We start from the raw sequence: 25,075 nt of genomic DNA, 5'->3' as shown, positions 1-25,075 counted from the left end.
GCTCCAATTATCCTTTGAGTGGAGTGGCTTTGCTGCTAACCAAAGTCGTGCTTACACATTTTAGCAGATTTTTGAGCATATTGTACCACATAAGATCAGTCAGTAAGCACAACTTTAATCAGATACAAGGTGCAACATAAATGTTTGAGAAAATCTAAGGACTTTAAGTGTTCTTTATAGTCCGAAAAACACAGTAGTCATTTGAGTGCAAGGAGACGTCATTTTATTTAAATGTAGAAGTTTTGAGTATTCTGTCCAACATAACTACAGTAATTTTCTGATTAATTCCTTATAAAAATTCACCAAACGATCTGAGAATGCCCACACATCCAATGCTATTTTCCCTGCCCAACGTGTTCCAAATAAGCCAGACTGGCAACACTTTTTTATTTTGGGATTTTATTGAGATTTTTTTGTAGCACTGTAGGAGTGATCACAGAGCCACTGTTCAGCCTGGAGCATATAAAATTTTGCCTGAATAAGTGTGCACCCTAGAAAAAATAGAAAGTCTCCCTTTAGTTTGTATCTGCAGCCGGGTCTTAGCATATTCCATGAGCCACGGGGACTGTCTGCAAAAGTTTTATCCATAGTCAAGCGTACCAATCGCCTATATTTCTTGTAACAAATTCCTACATTTCTCACACTTACTGCCAGTGGCACAAAGCAGGGGAATAGTAGCACGTTTGTTAAGCTAGTCGCTCTGAAAGCCATTTCTTCTCCAGAAGGCACCCACAGAAGGGCAAAAAAGGGCTCACTGTACATCCTTGACTGCTTGGAGCACGTCAGTGGATCGGTACATATAAAACAGTTTGATGGAAAGAGTTCTTCCCGCAACAGCTTTGCGTGCCTGGACTCGTCTCAACAAGCATGAGAGAGGGAGCCTTTAATTGGCTGCACTTTTTTTGTTCAAAAACCATGATCATTTAAATCCCATATTAAACAGGTTTCCAGAGTTTCCTTTTTCACCTCCGGAATATCGTCAAAATTAGAAACATTCTGTCCAGGAGTGATGCTGAAAAACTAGTCCATGCATTTGTTACTTCAAGGCTGGACTATTGTAATTTTTTGCTATCAGGAAGACCACAAAATGCAGTTCAAAGTCTTCAGCTGATTCAAAATGCTGCAGCAAGAGTTCTGATGAAAATCAACTAGCGGGATCATATTTCTCCAATTTTAGCTTCCCTTCCTCGGCTTCCTGTTAAATCAAGAATAAAATTTAAAATTCTTCTAACGTATAAAGCCCTTAATAATCAAGCTCCATCATATATCAGAGCTCTGATTACCCCGTATGTTCCTAACAGAGCACTTCGCTCTCAGACTGCAGGTCTGCTGGTGGTTCCTAGAGTCTCTAAAAGTAGAATGGGAGGCAGATCCTTTAGCTATCAGGCTCCTCTCCTGTGGAACCAACTCCCAGTTTTGGTCCGTGAGGCAGACACCCTGTCTACTTTTAAGACTAATCTTAAAACTTTCCTTTTTGACAAAGCTTATAACTAGAGGGGCTTATGTTGCCCTGACCTACCTATGGGGTTGTGCTTCTATGGGCTTAGGCTACTGGACAACATCAGGGTCTATTTTTCTCACTCTATAGAGTTCTACTGTTCTTCAATTGTTTTCATTGCTTGTCATCATTTCTGCTTATACCTTTTTGTTCTCTCTCTTTTTCTTCATAGTAGGTACACCTGGTCTGGCGTTCTGTTATCTGTGACATCATCCAGAGAAGACAGCTCACCCGCTATTACCATCTAATATAGAACAGATTACTGTGCTTCTGTGCTTGTTTGTCTCTCTTGTTGTGTCTCTGCTCTGTCGTCTGTAACCCCCAGTCGGTCGAGGCAGATGACCGTTCATACTGAGCCTGGTTCTGCTGGAGGTTTTCCTTCCCGATAATGGGGAGTTTTTCTTCCCACTGTCGCTTTATGCTTGCTCAGCATGAGGGATTGCTGCAAAGCCATGGACAATGCAGACTACTCTCCCTGCGGCTCTACGCTTTTTCAGGAGTAATGCTGCTTGTCTGGACTTTGATACAATGAAATGGTTCCCTTAAATAGGAAATTTTTTGACCAATCTGTATAATCTGACCCAATCTGTATAATCTTATTGAATTTGACTTTGTAAAGTGCCTTGAGATGACATGTCTCATGAATTGGCGCTATATAAATAACATTGAATTGAATGGAATTTCTTTGCTAACGCGTGTATTTCAATTTCAAGGCATGTGTGCACTGAACCCCCGCAGTGTTCTGTTTATGTGGTAGAGTCAGGGTTTAACTGTTTGCTGTAAATTATGTGATTATGTCTGTGTTACAGCATCGTCGAAAATAGGTGCCCCAGCAACTAGCTACTTTATCGATACATTATAGCCCCATTTACACTACCCTTGTTAAACCGATCTATGCCCAGACCAGTCCGAGCTTGGATCAGTTAACCAAGCTGAGGCGACCGTTTACACACCAGGCTTATCTCGGTTCCTTGGTTGCTCCTCGCCTCCTAGTGATAGGGGGCGTAATGGAGCCGCTCTCAATCCTAGGAGCGGTAGTACCGCTCCTAGGATTGAAGGCGGTACTACCAAGCAAAACAAAACGGCGGCGCCCGTAACATTCAGGATGTTATGCTTGATATTGTGATATTTCAGTGTTTGCAGAGAGTCAGGGGAAGAAGGCAACCATTGGTGAATTTACTTGAGAGACTTGGCTTTTGGGAAGGGGATGAGACAAACGAACATCTACTAAGGATTTACAGCCGCCGGAAACAATGACAGACGCTGATGTTCATCACGCTGCTAAGCAGAATCATCTCTGGAAACCGTGCGGCACGGTAAGGGAGCTAGTATTATTATGAATGTCTAAAATTTGTCTGAATGGAGTATGACCACACAAGGAACTGGTCTGCATGTAGTGCGGTCCGGTTATGTTTAGCACCGTTCAGTTCAGTCTGCTGACCATTTACACACAAGAGTTATCTCGGTTACCGAGCTCGGACTGGTCTCGGCTCGGTTAAAAAAGTGTAGTGTAAACGGGCCTTATGTATTAGATAGCCCTACAATATGGGAGAAAATGTAATTACAGGGTGTATACAGGAAGTATAGGAGTAACCCTAATTTAATGCTTTTTAATGCTCTTTTAATGCACTTAGAAATAATTTTAATGCCATCAACAGACACCAGAGCACCTCCACATGCAGTGTTTCATTGGATCCAAATGTTGTTCGAAGACCGTCTGATTTACCAACGTTAGTGGCGGTAGACCTTGCTCCAGTTGCTGCTGTGCTGGCTGTGGTAGCTACTGCGGATGTGACTGCGTTGGTTACATAAAATTAACTTGACATTGTTAGCAGTTGTCTGGCCCTTGCAGCTGATCTGTAGCTGTCTGCAGTGGTGTGGTGGTCCCTGGAGCAGTGGGTATACTCTCAATGTTTGCCCTTTTAGACCTAGCTCATCACTAGGGTTTACACATTTTAGTCTAAAATATTTAGCCTAATGATGACAATGAAGATTATTATCATCGCAAGAAACTTTTGCATCACCTCCCAGAAGCTGGAAAGAAAAGAGACAAAAACATTTTTCACACCTCACTTAGTAACTCAAGGAATTATTTTAGACTAAATATTTTAGGCTAAAATATTAAACTGTATATTGGTTGTTGTTTTTTCTTGAATTCCACCGTTATGTTTAGTAATTTCTGCCAAAAGCTGCAGCATTTGATTTAATCCACCTGGATGCAGTATTTGCAAGCCATACTCTGATTGGATGTATAGAAACCTGTCTGTGATTGCCTGGTGAGGTGGACAGTTATTGAAGTAACGAGTGCTGTCGAGTGAGCGCACAGCTGGTGTTGAGCGTGGAATGAGCAGGGGTAGACACAGAACTGAGCGTGAAGATAGTAAGTTGAGAAGAGTTTATCAGATTTGAGCACACGCGCGCGTGATTAAACACTGATTACCTGTCTCACTGCGCGCTCAATCAAAAGGCAAATATCGCTCCACAAGTTGGTATACAGAATGTTGGCTGAAAAATAAGGGGGTATGCGCCGTATACCCGCGTATACCCTGGACTATACCACCGCCTGTCCGACTTAATGTGAGATTGTAAAGCATTGACACCCATCGTGCAGTTAAATTTTTTTTACAAACACGGCAGAATCTTTGGTCATCTTTACCGTCGACAGGCTGCAGCCATGTCCCAAATTTCTTGTTTTCCACCCACTTGTGTTGAAATTTGCATTTTCCCATTCTCTAGCTCTTTCTCCACCTCAAGCTTCTTTTCCGAACATCATAAAAACATACGGCTTTACGATTAACCGGAAGCAGTTCAGCGTGTTTGGTTCCGCGCAAACACGCACAAACATTTATATCTGATATAATATATCTGACGAAACGGTTTTTATGAACGTATTTTTTTAGGGGAAAAAAAAGGAATTTTTAATGCCACAGATAATCACATTTAATGACAATGCCAATTATGGCCTTGATTTTAAAAAGTTTCATTTAATGAGTTAATAATTTTTAATAACCCGAGGAAACCCTGAATTAGCTCTGAAGGCAAGGCAAGGCAAATTTATTTATATAGCACATTTCAGTGCTTTACTTTATTAAAATATAGGAAAATAAAACAGAATAAAAGCAAGCAGGAATAAAATGCAAAAACAAAATAGAACATGGGTAAATAAAAATGTAAAGCAAACAAGTAAAAACCGTTGGAATACAAAGTAAACTAATTATATTTCAGTAATACAGTTAACTAGAACAGTTGAAGGCAATCCTAAACAAATTAGTTTTTCATCTCGATTTAAAGGAACTCAGGCTTTCAGCGCTTTACCAGTTTTCTGGAAGTTTGTTCCAGATCAGTGGAGCATAGGAACTAAATGTTGCTTCTCAGTGTTTAGTTTGTGTTCTAGGTATGCAGAGCAGGCTGGACCCAGAAGACCTTAGTGGTATGGAGGGTTGATACACTGATAACAAGTCTGTGATGTATTTAGGTGCTAAGCCATTCAGGGGTCCGTTCTTCGTACGTCGCTAACTCAGTTAGCAGGATTTCATTGTTGACGATTTGGCATGATCTTGGATCGTTTGGTTCTTCGAAAGACATCCTGCACTTGTTGTCATAGCAACATGTGCGCCAGCTTAAGCCTGCTCGAGAGCAGGTTTATTTCATGTAAACAGGATTAGATCATGGCTGTATAAGCGGAGGAGATGGGAAGTCTGTCGTAGCCATGTTGTCCATTTTTACGACTGCAACCTGTTGCGGAAGGTGCAAGAATAATTTCAGAGCTTCTCGAATTAATCACGTATTGCGCAATAGACAGGATCCTTTAGCGCAGCGCGACAGTGTAATTGTAGAGAGATTTCTCTTGGTGGCTGTTATAAACAGACAAACACATCAGTTAACAGTGTCTTTTAGAGAGGAAAAAGCGATGTTGGAGCCATAAATCTAAAATATTTAAGTTATTTGTATGATGGTTTGCTTTTTATTTTTATCCTATTCAGTAAGAAGATTTGTTCAGGCTATTTTATTGTGAAGTTTAGTTTACTTTGAAAGGCTTGCTTCCTGTCGAGCCGTATATTGTATTAGAAAAAACTATGGATGGATTATCTAGCCACGGAGCAATACAGTTTTACCGTGTAAACTGTGGATGACTTGGAAAAGGAAGATTTTAATTTTTTATGGATACAAATTTTTTTTGGAAAAATTCCTAGTTTGCACGCGTCCTTTACTTCCAGTCTCTAAGGAATGACACTGAAATTTGGATCTCTTGACATAACAAGTGCCTTTTTAAAATAAAGTATAATAATTAAAGGCTACCATTTTGTAGAATATTCTTGTATTTCACTTTTACTTGTCCCCATGTTCTAGTGGGTCCCGTGGAGGCTCTGACATAAAAGAACTAAGTAAATATGAGATTATTAAAATGCAAAAATACATACTGTAGAAAGTGATAGAAACATCTACCATGGACAGTATTTACGCATTAATTTGTCTGATGCTTTTGCCAGCCCTCTCTCCTGGCTTTAGCAGACTTTGAGGTGTTCGTTTTAATTAATGACACAAATTCGGCATAACCTTCCATTTAAAGCTCTTGTTCTGCTTGGGAGAAAAACTGTGGGCGTTCTTTGGCCACGCTGAACAGCCAATAGCGGCGCTGCTGATCATTGTTTCTACTATCGATACATTTCCCCTTTTAAACAAACGCATGAACGCGCAGTTGTCTCAGATAACTCAATCCAGCCATACTAATCGTAAACAACAGGTGTGTTCGAAGAACCCAATTAGCCGGATCAGGATTAGCCGGATGAAATCATCTTGGATGTCTCATTTGATCTCGGATGTTTTAAGCAACGTACGAAGAACGGACCCCAGGTGATAAAAAGACGACCTTGTAATTGTCTTTAGATGCTTTTGGGGGTTCAGGTCTGAGTCCATCACTACTCCCAGATTTCGGGCCTGATTAGTGGGTTTTAGCTGAAGCGACTGAAGCTGTGTGCTAACTTTTGATCTCTCCTCCATTGGTCCAAATATTATCACTTCTGTTTTATTTTCATTCAATTTAAGAAAATTTTAGCACATCCAGGCATTGAATTCTTCTAAACATTTACTCAGTGCCTGAACTGGTTCATAGTCACCTGGTGACATGGTGATGTAGAGCTGTGTGTCGTCTGCATAGTTATGGTAGCTGATGTTGTTGTTTTTTATTATCTAAGCAAGAGGGAGCATGTAGATATTGAAAAGGAGGGGACCCAGGATGGACCCTTGGAGAACCCCACATGTGATTTTTGTCATCTCTGATGTAAAGTTACCTACTGATACAAAAAATTCCCTGTCCTTTAAGTAGGATTTAAACCAGTTGAGAGCTGTACCAGAGAGGCCGACACGTTCTAACAGAATGGAGTGATCGACAGTATCAAATGCTGCACTGAGGTCCAATAGAACCAGCACGGTGGTTCTTCCACAGTCTGTATTTATATGGATGTCATTAAACACCTTGATAAGGGCGGTCTCTGTACTATGGTGAGCACGGAAACCTGACTGGAAAACATCAAAGCGGCTGGTCGTTGTTAAGAAGGTGTTTAATTGTTGAAACACAGCTTTTTCAATAATCTTACTGATAAAGGAGGTTTGAGATGGGCCTGTAGTTCTGGAGTAGAAGTTTGTCTAAATTGTTCTTTTTCAGCAGTGGTTTGATAATTGCTGTTTTTAGGGACTGGGGAAAACACCTGACAGAAGGGACGTGTTTATTATCCGAGTCAAATCAGACGCTATGACAGGTAAAACTTTTTTAAAGAAAGCTGTGGGGAGAACATCAAGACAGCAGGAGGAGGAACTTAGCTGCTGAATGATCTGCTGTAAGCTTTTGTAGTTTATTTGGCTGAATTGGTACGTTTTGTCAAGATAAGTTCCAGTTGGATACAGCTTTGGTTCTGGAGTTGATTTGGATGTAAAAACTGATCTTCTAATCTTTAGGATTTTCTCAGTTAAGAAGTTAGCAAATTCAGTGCAGGCCCTGGTGGAGTGGAGTTTGGAAGCCACTGACACAGGAGGATTTGTTAACCTGTCGACTGTGGCAAATAAGACACGAGCATTATTAATGTTTTTCTTGATGATCTCAGAAAAAAAAAAGATTCTCTTGCATTTTTCAATTGTAAGTTATATCTGTAAAGTCTCTCTTTATAGATGTCAGACTGAAGCTGGAGTCTATTCTTTCTCCACCTGCGTTCAGCTTTTCAACACTCCCTTTTTTCACTTCTAACTGCTGGAGCATTTCTCCATGGGGATTTTTTCTTCCCGGAAAAAAACTTCACTTTGACTGGAGCAATGCAGTTAATGTCTACTAGTTCATCTACTGAGTTGCAGCCCAAGGTTGAAGTAGCAGAGTAAGCTTGAATAAATGTTTCTGTGGCATTGTCCTTAAAGGTGCGTTTTCTTACAATGTCCCTTTGGCTAAATGAGTCACTGGAAATGATGCTTTCAAAGGTAACAGAAAAATGATCAGATAGGGTAACATCTGTTACATTGACCTTAGAAATCTTTAGACCTTTAGTGATGATCAAGTCTAAAATATGTCCCTGTTTGGGCATTGGCTGTTTAACATATTGAGTTAAATAAAAGTTTCTAAGTGTGTCACACAGTTCTTTTGCACCCCTGTCTTCAGGGTTGTCAACGTTAAAGTCGAAATCTCCCACAATAACTAAACAGTCATAGTCAACACATATCACAGACAGCAGGTCACTAAAATCATTAAAAAAGTTTGATGTGGACTTAGGAGGCCTGTAAACATTCAGAAACATAGTTCGTACCGGGCCCTTTACCTGGAGAGCCAAATGTTCAAGAGTCGAATTTTTCCCAAAAACACCTTTTTACACTTTAGTGAATCATTAAACAATGTTGCTACTCCTCCACCTTTCCTTTGCTGTCTGTTCTTACAAAGAAAATTGTAGTTTGGAGAAGTCTACTCCATCAGAATAACTGCTGCATTAAATTTATGTAACCATGCTCCTGTTAAAAACATAACATCAAGATTATTGTCAATAATGAAGTGATTAATTACACTGCATGAAAAGTGAGATTTTCGTCCCCGTAAACTACCGCAGATCTCCCTCATTTTCGGCAATTTACAACCCGCGCTTGTCGCTGTTTGTCAGTGCCACAAATTGTCGGTACCGGACAATGACGTATGTGGAGAGCGATCAGCTGTACTAATGGCCCTAATTAGCATATGAATGCAGCGAACCCGCGCGGCTGGCCAGGTCTGGCTTGAATAACCTACTCAGTATTGGATGAAACCACTATTTTTAAATAAGTAAAATCGCTCCTGATTGGCAGCAAAACCACACGTGGCCAGGCCAGGCTTGAATGTTCTTACTGAGTATTGGATGGAACCACTACTTTCAAACAAGTAAAATCGCTCGTGATTGGTTGGCGCATGCATGCATGCATATATATATATATATATATATATATATATATATATATATATATATATATATATATATATATATATATATATATATATATATATATATATATATATATATATATATATATATATATATCAAGGACATGAATGAATTTACACAGGAAATTAACATTTGCCAGGAAGATGTTTATGCAAAGAAAGAGCTTTATTAAAACAAACAACTATATACAACGCGAGGATCTGCCCACACATGCGTATCCAAAAACTACAACTCCGTGAACTGTCCGTTTGCCTCCTCGGGGTTGGAGGTAACTGGCAGCATTCTCTCCGAGGCAGGTCCGATGTACAGACGCCTACTGTGCGTGGCTCTGTACTTCGGCGTCGCCTCTAATCGGGACTGCAGCTTAACACAGAGTTCAGAGAGATCTGGCCTACGAAATGACGGCGACCGTACAATCCATCCAGAGACCCCGTCAACGACGCCATCTTCTTCGTCAGACATGAGGTCTACGGTGGCGGACTTCCAGAGTTCCACCTCGTCATCCGCTAGCACACTCTGTCTCGATTCCAGCAGCTGTAAAAAAAAATAAACAATGAATCAGTACTATGCGATGGGATGCACTGCGTATGGACACAACACATCTATCAATGCACCTGAAAAATAGTCACCAAATAAAGTCTTACCCTCTTTCTTCTCGCTCGACTCCGAGCTGAATTCTTGGCAGCTTCCGCCCGCAATGAGTTCTCTGGTTGCGTATATCTGAAGCTCCTGCGTACCGTCTCGTAATACGTCTTACAGGCGGCTGGAAAACAATTAAATGAGAGTGGTATGAATAAAAATCAAACGTAAGTCACAGTAACATTAAACAAGGAAGGAGAAACAGTAAAACAAGTCACTTACACACAATGTCGTCTTTATCAACATTGTGTAAATCTGGACTTGCAGTTATTGCTCCGAGCAAATAGGAGGTCACCGCCTCATTATGAGGCGAGATTAGTCTGTGAAAACAAAATGTACAGTTATGATCGGTATCTATATGTATCCATTTCCTTTTACCGCAGAATGAAAGCATATTCTTTAAATCTTACCCTTGCTCCGGTTCATAGCGCCTGCAATTTGTCTCCGAGTTGTGAAGACGGCGTACTGCTTCCTGTGAATCACAAAAAATACACTTGAATAAAGCTTGTTCTTGCAAGGCTACTATTAGCCGTAGTTTTAGGTTAGGCTGCTTTTAGCTTAGATTGCAGTCACCGAACATATTTACCGCTAGCTTGGGATTGTGCACCCGTCTTCTCTTCTTGGAGTTTGTCTCTCCCGCACAGTTGTTCGACTGCAGAGCCGCCATCTTGTCCTCTATGGACAGCAACCTGGAGTGTACCGAATTCTCCAGTTGAGTGAACCGCTCATTCATGTCGGCAGTATGTTGAGTAAGCTGACGAGACAGTTCACTGATAGCAATCAGCAGTTTCTTCTCGTCAGTCTCCGGACTGGCTGAAAGAGGAGTTGAAGGCGAGTTGAACATGAGACGTCGTCCAGCCATTGATCACGTACCAGCAAAATCCAAACACAGGAACTGGAGATAAAGTTTTTCTGAGTATAGTAACACAAACACGTCTGCTTATATGCTGGTCTCTCAAGTACTGCTGTATCGTGCCCATGAGCTCACACGTGATTGGACGAGGAGTCGAAGGCTCGTCAGGCTCCTCCAATCACATACGAGGTCATCGTTATACGGAAGGACTCGCGAGAACAGCTCACGTCTATCATATAAACAAGACCGGTGTGCCTATGAAGCTAGTCAGTTGAAAGATGGAAGTTCTAACAACGAAGAAAAGACATCGGCGCTTCTGTGAACATTGCAACACTGAACTCTCTAATACGGAACTTTTTGCGCTCATTTTCCAAATGACGGAAATCCGCCCCAGCGATGGAGAACTTTAGCCCCTGGTATAGACCAATTCATTGTTATTGTTTTGATCACGTTTTTCGCGCATGCGCACCGGACTGATAGGCAAGAGGCGAACACAATGGCGGACGCAAACAAAGAAACTGACGAGTTCTCGACGTATTTTTGTTCTTTAGATAACGTATCATAAGATCGTTATAAGAGTAAGTTGATGGTTGATGTTATCAGATTGCCAGATCCATATAGCAAAAGCCTGAAGGGATGGAGCCTTGGAAACTGTTTTTGCCTACCAGCGGGACCCGGATGTAGCGTGGATGTAGCTCGTGACGTCACACGTGAATTGGTCTATTCTAAAAAATATGTTAATAAAATGAGTGCAATGAGACGGCGGGTTTTTTTTATGTAGTTTTTACTTTTCTGCCACAACGTGACATCTACAGTATTTTGATAGAATTTTCTGATTATTTCTCTCTAAGAACTCACCAAATGACGTGGAAAAATTAACCCACCCCAATCTAATTTTCCAGCCCAACGCGTAAAACACCCCCAGATTGGCAACATTTTTTTGTTTTGGGATTTTATTGAGATTTTTTCGCACCACTGTAGGAGTGGTCACAGAGCCACTGTTCAGCCTGAAGATAATAAAATAGTTTGCAGAAAATAAAAGTTTGCTCAATAAGTGTTTTAAATTTATACATTAGAATATTATATTACATATAACTTTACTTAACATACTTCAAAATACAGTGAACAATGCAGTTTCGTACATGTTTGAGGTTTGCAACAAGACAATCCTGTAAAAATCAGTTGAGGTTTTTTGTCGAGTTTTGCTTGAATAAAAATTATGAAAGTTCACTGCTCCTGCTAATCATTAAAATGCTGCTGTTCACTGATTGGCTGGGGACAAAGTAAGTTTTTTATGTAGAAATCAAAGAAAAACAAACTTAGAGTGACGTCATTAATATTAAAAGGACCACCAAAAACTGAGTGGGTCTATTGTTATTCTCTCAGAACAGCAGCTAAAGCTACAGTGAGTCCCTCCCTACTTCCCTCAGCGCTGCCTCACAGGTACAGACATCTGCCTCATCCTGAAAAACTTGCATGTAGTCAGAGCAAAGAGGAGACCTGCTCTGTTTTCACACTGCAGATGTATAACACATGCCATCGGGTCCTAACTGGATTACAAAGGGAATATAAATATAATGTAAATATAGGTTTTAACATTGTCATTTCTTTCTGAAACTGTTCCACTAAAATGATTACCTGATTACCACACAGCTTGAAACAATTACTCACCTCGTTCAATGCGTTTGCCTCTAATTACAATATTTCTGGTAGAATTAGATGTATACAGTGTGGCTTCAGGCAATGTATAAAATATCCTACATTATTACATAAATTCATCTTATTGTGTGTTGCATTTCAATAACATTTTAACTACAGTGACACATATTAATCTCTATAGTTTTGTCTGATTGGATGCTAATGAATGCAATAATTTTTGGCCTTTAGCTGCAACACAGGACACAGAAACAAAGTAAAGCAATCCTTACTGTTGATAGGAGCAGCAGTTAATGGAAAGCTGCTATCAGTCTCCTCCTTCACAAGGAGCTGCTCTCCTTCCTGATGGACCCCGGGTTCCTCCTGTTCCTCCTTTATGTGGAGGGGCTCTGACTCCTGCTGCTCCCCCTCAGGACTCTGTTCTTCAGGAGCCTCTTTAACATCTGCAGCCAACACTGAAACACATTACATGCTTTATCAACAACTAGATCTTTATAATGTTACAACAATGTCAACAGATGAGACTGAAACTGATCAAACGGCCAAAGACGTCATGTTTGGCACCAACACTGTTCATCACCCAGACCACCCGAACCCTATATTTTCTTTGGCTTGTGATGAAGGAGTAATCATTAAAACTCCAGTTGTAATTATAATTAGTTAAAAAAGTAGTTAAAATGTCGTCAACAAGTAAAAGCTTCTATGCTCATTTTCATACATCCTAAAAAAATATAACTTGCTTTGATTGTCGCTAATCTCCAAAAGTCTTTTTATTAGAAACATAAATCCACCTTCCTGAGCCCATCCTTGGAAACAGATGGCTGCTTTATTTTTGGAAAACACAGTTCTGTAGGTAGATGGACCCGATGAATTGATCAAAAACAGATCCCAAATGTAAAGAGATTTTCATTCATTCAAGAAGTATTAAGGAAGAATGGCAGGTAGCCTTCAAAATATAACCATGTATGAAGATACATGATAGAGACAGAAACATCGATAGGAAAGAGCAACAGAAGATGGCAGCTCGTATAAAGTTGTATTCTATGAGATTAATGGAAAGCTAGGTAGAAGAAAGCCCCCCGACCTAATTTGTAGGGGAAACTCTAAATTATCTATGTTGTTCTAAGTCACTCAAAAAACTGTCTACATCATCTTAATCAATGAGGGTCTACAACCATATTTCTTTTTTTCATATTGTATTAAGCTTTGTATGCCATGGAAATAGTTCTTATTTATTTATGTTTGTAGTCTAAATTCATTTAAATTATGACAGGATTGGTCCTCCATAGTGAACAGCCTAAAGCAAACTGGCAACCATCTTTCGAGACTAGATAAACCAAAAAGTGATGTTTGGAGGAACTTTACTAGGCAGACAAACAAGAACTTGTTGCTGAATGTTGCTACATGCTAAGCTAGCATTAGCACCTCATGTCCACATGCTAAGCTAGCATTAGCACCTCCTAAGCAGAGCTGCAGGCTTAGCCAGTTTTCTGGGGGAAAGCCTGCAACGAGTTGTGATGAAGAGGAGGAATCCATCAGCTGCTGAAAACGGCTCCTAAACTTTAGCTCCATCCACACAGTTAGCATGAAGAAGGAAATCTCCAAACCTGATGGGTGCAGCAGAACTCTGGGCTGGAAAACATCCCCCATCATTGGTGTCTCCTCTGCTGCGTCCTGCCGCTCTTTGAGCTCCTGCTTCCCTCCAGTTTCTCCGCTGTGCCTCCAGCTGCTGGACTTCTTTCCAGACTTCATCACCTGCAGCAGCTGCTGCTCTCTTTCAGCCTCACCAACACTCCCGATTCTGGCCTCACAGCAACACAAGGACAAAGAACCCGGAGGATCAACGTGTATATGCCGCCAAGAAGAAGTAAAGCACCAACGGAAATATCTTCGTCTTCTTCCAGTTCAATGGTGCATAGCAAATAACTTAATGCTGCATTACCGCCATCTACTGGTGTGGAGTATGGGTTGAATGCATAGACATCCCATAGACATAATATAAGAGTAGACGTGTCATTGGGCGGGTTCTGCGTATGCTGCGATGCGTCAGAGCGTCCGCCATCTTAAATGTGGCAAATCTGCAGTTACTCAGTCACTTAAACAGTATCAGAGGGACTTTAATCTCTGAATATACTTTGTATTCGTAGTATTTTTTTGTAATATTACAAGTTTATTTTCGTATCCCTTTAGCTTCATTCTCCTGAATTTATTCTCCTAAAGAATAAAAGTATTTAAAATAATCTAACCTGGCCCTATTACTCCAGGAGTGAAATGCAAACTGTGACTATTCTGGAAATATTCCCCCTTAATTCTTATAATATGACGTTTTTATCATAACATTATCACTTTTGTGTTTGTTTGTTTATTTTTACTTTATTGACCTAGGACTTTTTTTCTCATATTATTAATTTTACCTCTTTAATACTCCACCAAAAAGTCTGTTCCTAAAGGCTCACATGTCACATGTGACACGGTTTTATGAAATAATGAAGACCACAATGTTTAGATTTAACAAATTGATCCTTATATTCATAACACATACACACAAATATATATATATATATATATATATATATATATATATATATATATATATATATATATATATATATATATATATATATATATATATAGCCTGTGTTACCACTCTGCAGCTTTAGTGTGTCCAGTTTTGCAACATGGAGCAGCCTTAGTTTATAGAAGGCAGATACCAGTAGTGAAATCAGCCGGAATACATTTCCATGCAGCACAGGAATGAGGAATCTTCTCTGATCCACGTTCACAATAACAGAACTTAACTTTTTTCTGCCACATACAATATGGCGGTGACGTTGACGTGCGAACCTGCGCCCTCTGACGCGTCTACGTATATGATGTCTGTGGTTGAATGTCCATCAAAAACAAACCTGATCCTATTCAATAAAATATTCTCTCTAGCAGTGGCGGCTGGTGGAAAAAAAAACTTGGTGGGGCTGGCCAATAGATTTCCCTGCCTAACGCAGTACATGCATTAAAATTAAAAGTCGGAAAATTACTACGATTCCACAATAAGCATTTAATTAACAAAAAAAACATTGTTCACAAAGAATTATGTGTTTTTGTCTTATTAATTCGTTTCACAGACTCATCCCAGAGGGTTTACATACATCGTACATGTACGTATATTATTACAAAACAAACGTTTATGTCTTGACTTAAATACATATCCTATTTTTTTATTTATATAGTTATTTAAGTAGAACAATGACTAGTGCAAAATTAAGTTGTATTTACCGGAGATGAAGTGTAGACTGCAAATTCTGTCGTGGTATGATGGCTTCCCCAGTCCATTGAGATTGTCTGACTTTTCCCCTCCACAGCTAGGGAGGTCAGTGCCCGAGTGCCCCCTATGGGCCAGCCGCCACTGCTCTCTAGAAAGGAAACTGGCCTGGTAGCTTTTACTTCTTTACTCTTGAGTCTTTTTGTACTTAGCCCCTTAAGGGACACTGAAGAGAAATAAGAAAATATATACTTTCAGGTGTGCACCAGTTAGTTTCTCAAGCGTGTCTGAACGTCACTTAAAACGTAGCCTGAGGTCATGCGGTCTATTTCGGCGCAAAGGATACACAAACCTTTAATGTGTTGTGGCATTCATTCAAGAGTAGGGGGCACTTTTCTAATAGAATAGTTTTATAGAGCAATTAAGTCTCTTGTAACCCAGTGCATCATTACATGATTTAGAGATGGTCTATGGTGTGAACCGCAGCCTCATCTGCAGCAATTCACTTGGTTCATCAATGTGAAGTTGTCTCTTGGATTCCAAGACGAGTCACAGACAGATCTCTGGGTTTTAAGATCTACATATTGTTTTTTCTGGAGAAACCTGCTGCTGACAGATTATCTGCTCCTGCTGAATAGATTCTTGTATCAATTTAAATTTATTAATTAATTTACTCAAGGCTGTGCTGTCCATGGTGCTGAAAATGTAAAAGCTAGTAGGATGACCATCTTCAGCTTGTTCTGCAAGACAACAAACCATGCTTGGAGCGGGAAGAAGAAGAATTACTTGTTCTTAAATTAATGATATCAAAACGTTTTAATATACCTCTTGTGGGGAAAAACTGTTGTTATTTGGCAGGTTAATTTACAAAATTACGGGTGTTATGAACAGCATTAAATCCAAAGTTTTTATCCGAGGTACGGCTGATTTATTTGTTGTGGTCTCTTATCATTCACACACAACAATGAACCGTGAGAGCCGACGTGAGTTTTGAAACTGCAAAGCTTTTTTTTAAGCGGAAAATTAAACGTGCATCTACACAACCAGTGTGATGCGTTCGCGAGCGTCAGAACGCTATGGTGGATTCAGGAGCATGGGACATTTCATACTTACAAGGAAAGAGGCATAAAACGGAATAGAACTTAACTCATACAACATTGTATTTATCCAGAAACAGTGTGGGCTTTCTTACAATACTGAATGCTCTATAATTGTATTTCTGTTATGTTTTGATTCTGCACATCTGTTCACATATAGGGAAATATTTAATCTTTTTAGCACATAAACAAGAGATCATCTCACCCCCTGCACAAAAATATACAACAGGTCCAGATTTTAATACATTTGCATCAACGTAGTGCAAATATAAAATTGGAAGCTAGAAGAGTTTTAAAAGGGTTTGTCTCAAGCTGTAACAATAACAGTAACAATAATAATAATAATGAAATTAAAAAGCATGCAGTTAGTTTTCCATTATTTTATTCGATTTTTTTCCCAGTGTACATAAAGATATCTCACTGAGGCGTGGCTCCATAAATACACACGAAGACGAAGAACCAGAACAAACACGGTACATTCAGAAACTTGCAGCAAAAAACAGAACGTTACACGACTCAAGGCACTGCAGCTCAGAGCTGGTCTCATCGTGCGTCGCCTCCTGCTGCAGCGCTGTGCTTTATCACCTGTCCAATCTAAGTATGTCAGACTCTGTGTCTCCAGAGTCTGTTGTCTATTTGTAATTTCCATGGTAACCGACTTTGCACTCTAGAGTCTGTCATCTTGAAATCCTTAACACTTAGAAGACACTCAGTGGGGCCTCCAAAAACCTTTCAAAATGGGGGGCAGATGGGGCCACTTAAACTCATGGGGTGGCACACAAACTAAAAGCCATAATTTCAGGATTTTATTCTACTGTTGTAATAAAGCTGCCTGTAGAAAACTATCAGACTTAAGTAAACGCTTACTAACATCTTTTGGTTTCCTGTTTGATTTTTAATGTTACTAATGATCTAACATGCATAGACCAATAACAGTACATTTTGAGTTGAACAATTACTTTTTGTGTAATTATATTAGGAATAAAGTGTACATTTATTAATTTATTGAAAAGAAAAAAAACATTAATGGGTGAAAGTAGATACTGGCAGATACAAACAAAAGCATGATACAAGATCAAGAAGAATGGCTGCCTTGCTGGCTGTGCATCATGCGATGTAAAGCTAAACTGATGCTACTAATATTTACACAGGCCAGTGGGGTGGCCAGGACTTGGCATGGGGGGGCATGGCCACCCCCTGGTGGCACCACTGAAGATGCTATGCAGTTAGGAATACAGCAATCTTCATGATAAAGCTTTATCTGCATCTGAAAAATGACTTTGCCTTGCCTAGAAGTCATCGTTACTCCAAACGGAAGTAAATGAGCCCCATTTCGTTCATACAGATGTGATGTCAATGCCGTATATGCAAAATAGGGGATCTGACGTCATTGGGCAAAATTATAATTCATATCTCTGAAACTAAAGCAGCACAAACGCTAATTTAAATGGCACAAACCTGAACGATGAAGCCCTAACCATTCAGTCTATTTACAGGAGGTTTTTTTTCTTTTTTCTTTACAAGTGTGGGGTGTCAGCTTCACGCAGCTGGCCTAGAGTTACAATTCTCCAGAGTGGTAGTTCACTCTGCCCTCTTTGCGCCCTCGATTCACACTTCAGCGATGAGGGCACACAAAACATTTAAAAATAACTAAAATCCTACTGAAAAGAATCTAAAAAGAACTAAAATCATACTGCCACCTTAAATAAATCACTAATCATCAATTTTTGTTTCTTGAAACAAATATGGTAGTTACTTTTATTGATAAAACTGTAATTTCCTTCAACAATTACAGCCTGTTTAATTTTATTCCAACTGATTTGTTTAATGTGTTTAATGTATTTGCACTATAATATGCCTGAAAGCACCAAGTAACCTTTTGCACGTCTATTTGTTGAGCTTGTTTTATCTGAATCCGACTGCTTCCAAAAAAATAAGGAACCATTAGCAATAGTTGATGTAGTTATAAAAAAATACAATATAGTTATGAAAAAATGATGAACACCAACGTTCATATAGCATTCCCAGTGAGATTCTAGTCATTTCCGTCTTTTTCTTTTGTGTAGTTTTTTCCCACTGAATCTTGGACCACTCTTCATTCTTATACTGGGAGATGTTATTAGCCGTTAGCTGCTTCCCTGATTTATATTCTACAATAGATAAACAATGTTGTACTTCCATTTTTATTATAAACACAAAAACCTTTATATACTAACAAATTCATTAAAAACAAATCGTAAAACACCAAAATAAATATTACGCTAGCAGGACATGATAATATTTTATAAAAATGTAAACAACCAAAGTGAGCTACTAGCATATAAAAAAAGAAAAAGTCAAATCAGGTGGCTATGCGCCTTTAAAATATTTCTGAATTGTCTAAAGTCTGGAATTTTCCTTATTTCAAGACGTTTTAGGTAGTGCAATTATCTGGCAGATTGCTTCACTTAATTTGAGGAGATTCAGACTAAAACCTAGCATTTTTAATTTATTTTTAAATGACAAGCTATTAAATGATAAAACCATTGTCGGTTCTTTTATCTTGTGTATCTATGTGGTGTTTCTATTGTAGACTTCTATAGTAATTCAAAGGCTCTCTTGAAAACCGTAACTATATTTTACCATATTTATCTAAAAGGCAGAGGGATGTTTACAGCTTCAGTACAGGATTTTCATAACAACACCACACATTCTGAAAACACAGCTGTGCAACAGTCTGAACAAATTAAATACATAAAAAAACTTGGAAAATTTTAAGACAAATCCAAAAAGTAGCTACTAGAGAAATACTGAAACTAGCAAGTAAACACTGTTGCCTTTGAAGTCAACACACAAGTATCTCATAGTAAATTACAGCTGTGCCGTTTAAATTAGTATTCATAGCAGAACATTTTCCCTCATGTACGGATCCTTGTGTTTAAAGTTGTCCACATAGATCACAACAATAAGGCTTCTGTCTGGTATGGATTCTCATGTGTGTGTTTAATGTTAGTTTTCGGCTAAATCTTTGTCCACATAGATCACAACAGAAAGGTTTCTGTCCTGTATGGATTCTCATGTGTGTGTTTAAATTAGATTTGTGGCTAAATCTTTGTCCACAGTGATGACAACAGAAAGGCTTCTGTCCTGTATGGATTCTAATGTGTGTGTTTAAAAGGGATTTGTGGATAAATCTTTTTCCACATAGATCACAACAGAAAGGCTTCTGTCCTGTATGATTTCTCATGTGTGTGTTTAAAGTTTCTTTTCGACTAAATCTTTGTCCACATAGATCACAACAATAAGGCTTCTGTCCTGTATGGATTCTCATGTGTGTGTTTAAATGTGATTTGTGGCTAAATTTTTGTTCACATAGATCACAACAGAAAGGCTTCTCCCCAGTGTGTATTCTTGTGTGTCTGTTTAGATTTCCTATTTCGCTAAATCTTTGTCCACATAGATCACAACAGTAAGGCTTCTCTCCTGTATGGATTCTCATATGTGTGTTTAAAGCATATTTTCCAAAAAATGTTTTACCACAGTCTTCACAGCTAAGCTTCACTCCTGTGTGCTCTTTCCTACATGACTCCACATTTTTCTTCTCTGTAGAACATTTCTTAAATTCAGAGTCTGACATGTGTTTCAGATGTTCTACATCACTGTCCTCTTCATCATTCTCAGTGTCTTCAGTCTCTGATCTTGCATCTCCATGATCTTGTATCCTAGTGGATTGTTCTCCATCATTCTCTTCTGGAAGCTCTCTGCCTTTAATCTGGTCTGGATAAAGCTGTGAGAGCAGCAGAGACTGTTCATCATCCAGACTCTTTATGGGAGGAGTAGAGACTGGAAACCTGATGGCATTAATCACCTCCTTCCCATTGAGCTGCTCTCCTGGCAGACTGATGTAGACTCCCTCCTGTTCCTCCTTGATGTGGGGGGGCTTTGTGTCATGCAGGTCATCAGGAGGTCTGTGGTCTAAAGAAGCTTCTTCTTTAACAATCAGCTTCTGCTTAACATCTGCAGGAAACATAGAAAAACATTATGCACATTAGAAAGTATTTTGATCTCAGCCTGAACTGAGGCACATTTTAATAAAGATATATTTAGGTAATTTAGTTATATTTACTTCTTTGATTTAACTACTACTTTTTGTTATTATTTTGCATCATTGTTTCTTATGTCTTGTTTGTTTACAGCTTTATGAAACTATTCACCACCTTGGGCTTATTCTGTTGTCTTACAACCTGCAGAGCAAGGGCCCAGCACATCAAAAAAAAAAAAAAAAAATCTGAAAATGGTAAGAATAAAATTACAGAGGGTAGCTAAAACAATTAGGCTAGTCTTTCATTAATTTTCTCTAACATTACAAGGGGGGGGGGGGGGGTCTCTATGTTTAATGTGTTTCAAGAGAAGATTTAAAAAACATTTGTTTGATTTGTTATAGCAGCTTATTCCACAGTTTGGGGGTAGCAGCTGAAAACGTTGCTTACCTCTCAACTTGCTCTTAGGCTTTGGGATAATTGACAGTAGCTACACTGCCAGCCTCAATGATTGTGACGGAGCACACATTTGAATCAGTTCAGATAGATACTGTAGGAGCCTTAATTTATATTTCGTGATTTTCTTGGTATACATTATGGTTAATGTTTTGGGTTTATTTTTCTTGCTAGATTTAATTTTCTTGAAATTATTAGATACCTTGTGGGGTTGCGAGAGATGCTGGTGCCTATCTCCAGCTGTCAATGGGAGAGAGGCGGGGTACACCCTGGACAGGTCACCAGTCTATTGCAGGAAATTATTAGATATTATTGGTAATTCATATTAATTTTGGGAATTTGTATATTTCACTATTGTTATTTTATTATTATTTTCATTACTTCTTTGGTTTAAGGCTCCATACGTGTCAATTTTATGGATGATACATCATGGGAGTGTTTGTTGTGTGTAGCCCACAGAGTGGAGCTAAAGGTTTTTTGACCTCCGTCACCCTTATCCTTTGTATGTATGTTTAGAAGTGAAAGTGATGCAGAAGTGAATTTCTCCATTGTGAGATCAATAAAGTTCAATTATTATTATTATTGCACTGCTGCAGAGCTCCACCAGAACCGGTCACCTCAAGGTCCCGTGTCAACCAGAACAGATTGTGGAAGTCTGTCTGTCTTAGTGTCCAGAAACCAACACTAAACAAAAGTCCAAAAAAAACAACAACAACAACACATGGCATTTGCCATGGCCTAGCCTGCTAAAAGAATGGATGCTGGAAAAGTGGCAGAAGGTGGAACCTTTATCAGATGAAACTGGTTAAATTAATAATAATAATAATAATAATAATAATAAGTGCAAGTGAGTGATGAAGACACTGACCTCCTCAGATTCCTCTGGTGGCCCGGTGGCAATTACAGTAAGGAGCTGGTGGATCATAAGATGCTGGTGCACATTTTGCTGTAGCAACTTTTGCCATGCAAAATTTTGAAGTAGAGTTTGGTTGAGAGGCAGCTCAAACTGTATTTAAGAACTTTTATGTGGATGACTGCAATAAGTCTATTAAGGATGAAGGTAGTGCAATTTCCCTTGCCTGGTTGACAAAGTGATCCAGTAACTGTCGAACGCTGCTTAACACCACACCAGCAAATGAACAAGCAACTGGATTTCAAGATCTGGATTTGGATCAGGATTACTTACCAGTGGAGAGGGCCCTGGGAATACAGTGGTGTGCGGAAACAGACCAGTTCAAGTTTGTTACGGCCAGTGGCCTTTTCTGTATTTGTTGTTTTCAGTGGCTATTCAGATTGACTCCACCTGGAAGTGAGTGCCCTGCTGGTCCTGTGCCACATCCTGACGCCGTGATTGGGTCATCAAATACCGGCTCCACCAATCATTGTTGAGGCCTCCCTTTAAGAACCGAGGACATCCTGGAAGAAGGCGCGGCTGTTTCTTTGTTTAGACAGCTTGCCACTTTGTTAGAGGTTTGACTGCTGTAAACTTGTTTTGCTAACGCTTGTTAGCTTTGATAGGTCTGGTTAGCTTTGACTACTTTTGATAGCCCTTGTTGGCTTTGACTACTTATGATAACCTTTGTTAGCAATGACAGCTTGTGTCATTCACTTTTGCCCCTGTGAGGGATCTTTGAATTCTCTGTTAGAGAACTGTAGTTTATTTTGGTATACCCTGTTCTGAAAGTCCATTGTTTTGTTTTGTTAAGTTTTTTTGGTTTACAACCGATTTGTTTTGTTTAGTGCCCATTGGTTGTAAGACCCTACATTTTGACTCTTGTTACCATTTTGTTCTGTTTTTGTTAAACCCAAACAATAAACCCTTTTAAACTGTTAAACCTTACCATCTAGGTTTCTTTAATGTTACTTCCTTTTCCCCTGGCCGAGCTGGGTCGTAACAAAGTTTAAAATCAATCTCAAAGAGTGCCCACTCACCAGAAGAGGACTACTTTCACTGGTTAGTTCTATCTTTGATCCACTGGGTTTGCTCGCTTTTGTCATTTGACCAGTGTTATAAGAATTATTATTCTGAAGTCACTATGGCCTCACACCACTCGGACAGAGGAGGCCTGGAGACCTGATGTCTGTGTATAAGATCCACTGTTTTCTGATTGCAAGGCCAAATGCTGCAGCTGCTGAGGGATACTGATTGTTTACGATAGACTGTCTTTGTTATGTCTCAAACCAAGGCCACGGTGCAGTATTAGGGGAAGCCCGAAAAGCGAGGCAGGCAGAGACAGGGCAGACGCAGACTGCAGCGGGACCGTGGGGTGCGATTACTTTCCAACTATGTGAATCTCTGCTCTGTTTCTCAATAAAAGTGCTGGAACGTCATACCACCGTCTCGTCATTTAGTAAAGATGGGAACTCAGTTACTATTGTTTAGTATTCCACCCAAAACTCCCATAACAACCAGCACAGAGACTTTTTCAGGAGTCATGTCATTTGAAATACTCCTGGGATAAAGAGCTACCAGACACCATCATCAAAGGTTGGAATAAGTGGCTTTCTGAACATAAGCTATTGATACAATTTCAAGGGGACAGATGCATTAAGACCAAGCATTTTGGTACACCAGTCTTTTCCATTTTGCTGATGCAAGCGAAGATGCTTATGGCACATATCAAGCTATCTGGTGATACATAACGACTCAGGTGAGGCAAAATCCACTCTGCTGATGGCCAGAGGCAGAGTCGCTCCTCTAAAAACACCCACTGTTCCAAGGCTGGGGCTCACAGCTGCTACAGTGGCAGTTAAAATGGATAAGCTGTAAAGAGCTGGAGTTAGAGCTGAAGGACTCTGTATTCTGGACTGACAGTACAGCTATCATTAAATATTTGAACAGTGAAACAACAAGATTCCAGACGTTTGTGGCTAACCGTGTTGCAGCCATCCAGCAGCATTCACAACCATGTCAGTGGAAGTATGTGAATTCTAGCTCTAATCCTGCTGATTTTGTCTCCAGGGGACTGACAGCCAAAGCTTTGCTGCTGTGTGGACACTGGCTGTCTGGACCAAGTTTCCTTCTTCAGACATCTGATCTGTGGCCCACAAATCCTGATAGAGTTTTGGATTGTGAGGACTTGGAGGTGAAAAGAGTGGCTCAAGTTCACACTGTACAGGCACAGCTCAGCAATGCAACAGGCATTTCTCCCCCTGGATAAAGCTGAAGAGAGCTGTAGCATTGTTTCTCAGGCTGAAAAGGCTGTTGCAGCTGAAGTTGAAAGGAAAGAAGGTTTTGTCTTCAAATAATGTGAACAACATAGAAGACATGGGATCAGAATCCAAAGGAATGGACTTGTCCTGTGCTAATTTGGATGAAGCAGAATCAGAAATTGTGAAGTATTTCCAAATGTGATACTTTGCAGAGGACATAATTATGCTAATGAAAGGAGAACAGCTTAGAGAAGTGGCCCACTACATAAGCTGAATCCGGTGCTCTAGACGGAGTGATGAGAGTGGGTGGAAGATTGAGTCAATCCGCCCTGCCAGCTGAATTAAAGCAGCCATTGATTCTGCCCAAGCATTCCCATATTGCCTCTCTTGTGTTGAGACATGTTCATGAAGTCACAGCTCATGCAGGCAGGAATCACATATTGGCTAAATTAAGAGAGAGGTTTTGGATTCCTGGAGCCTGTGGAATCCAATCTAATCTATCAGAAAGCTGTTATCAAAATGTGTTACTTGCAGAATCTTTATGCTTCAATTGGGAAGCAATTAATTACCAATTTACCCAAATGAAGATTACTCCTGGCTGTGGAACACTGGATCAGCTCTACACCCTCAGCAGGATCCTGGAGGGGGCATGGGAGTTTGCCCAACCAGTCTACATGTGCTTTGTGGATCTGCAGAAGGCATTCGACCGTGTCCCCCGAGGGATCCTGTGGGGGGTACTCTGGGAGTATGGAGTACCAGGCACTTTAATAGGGGCTGTCAGGTCTCTGTACGACCGGTGTCAGAGTCTGGTCCACATTGCCGGCAGTAAGTCGGACTCGTTTCCGGTGAGAGATGGACTCCCCCAATGTTGCCCTTTGTCACCGATTCTGTTCATAACTATGGACAGAATTTCTAGGCGCAGTCAAGGTGTTGAGATGATCCATTTTGGTGGCCTTAGGATTGCGTCTCTGCTATTCGCGGATGACGTGGTCCTATT

General features: G+C 39.9%; 1 protein-coding gene and 1 long non-coding RNA gene across 2 annotated transcripts in view; both read right to left on the bottom strand.

The window, feature by feature from the left end:
• LOC105921678 (NLR family CARD domain-containing protein 3) overlaps positions 1 to 25,075 on the bottom strand; it is a 1,041,521-nt gene that overhangs the window by 540,139 nt on the left and 476,307 nt on the right. The window lies entirely within an intron of this gene.
• LOC118557884 lies at positions 9,138 to 9,846 on the bottom strand. The gene is made up of 3 exons (XR_004928074.1): positions 9,808 to 9,846; positions 9,591 to 9,709; positions 9,138 to 9,480 (listed from the first exon to the last, which is right to left on the bottom strand). It is a non-coding gene; the product is annotated as an uncharacterized LOC118557884 (long non-coding RNA).

The sequence above is a fragment of the Fundulus heteroclitus genome, chromosome 24, assembly GCF_011125445.2.
Source record: "Fundulus heteroclitus isolate FHET01 chromosome 24, MU-UCD_Fhet_4.1, whole genome shotgun sequence".
Taxonomy (NCBI): domain Eukaryota; kingdom Metazoa; phylum Chordata; class Actinopteri; order Cyprinodontiformes; family Fundulidae; genus Fundulus; species Fundulus heteroclitus.
The sequence above is the reverse complement of the archived record's forward strand: the minus strand, read 5'-3'. Positions and strand labels throughout refer to the sequence as shown.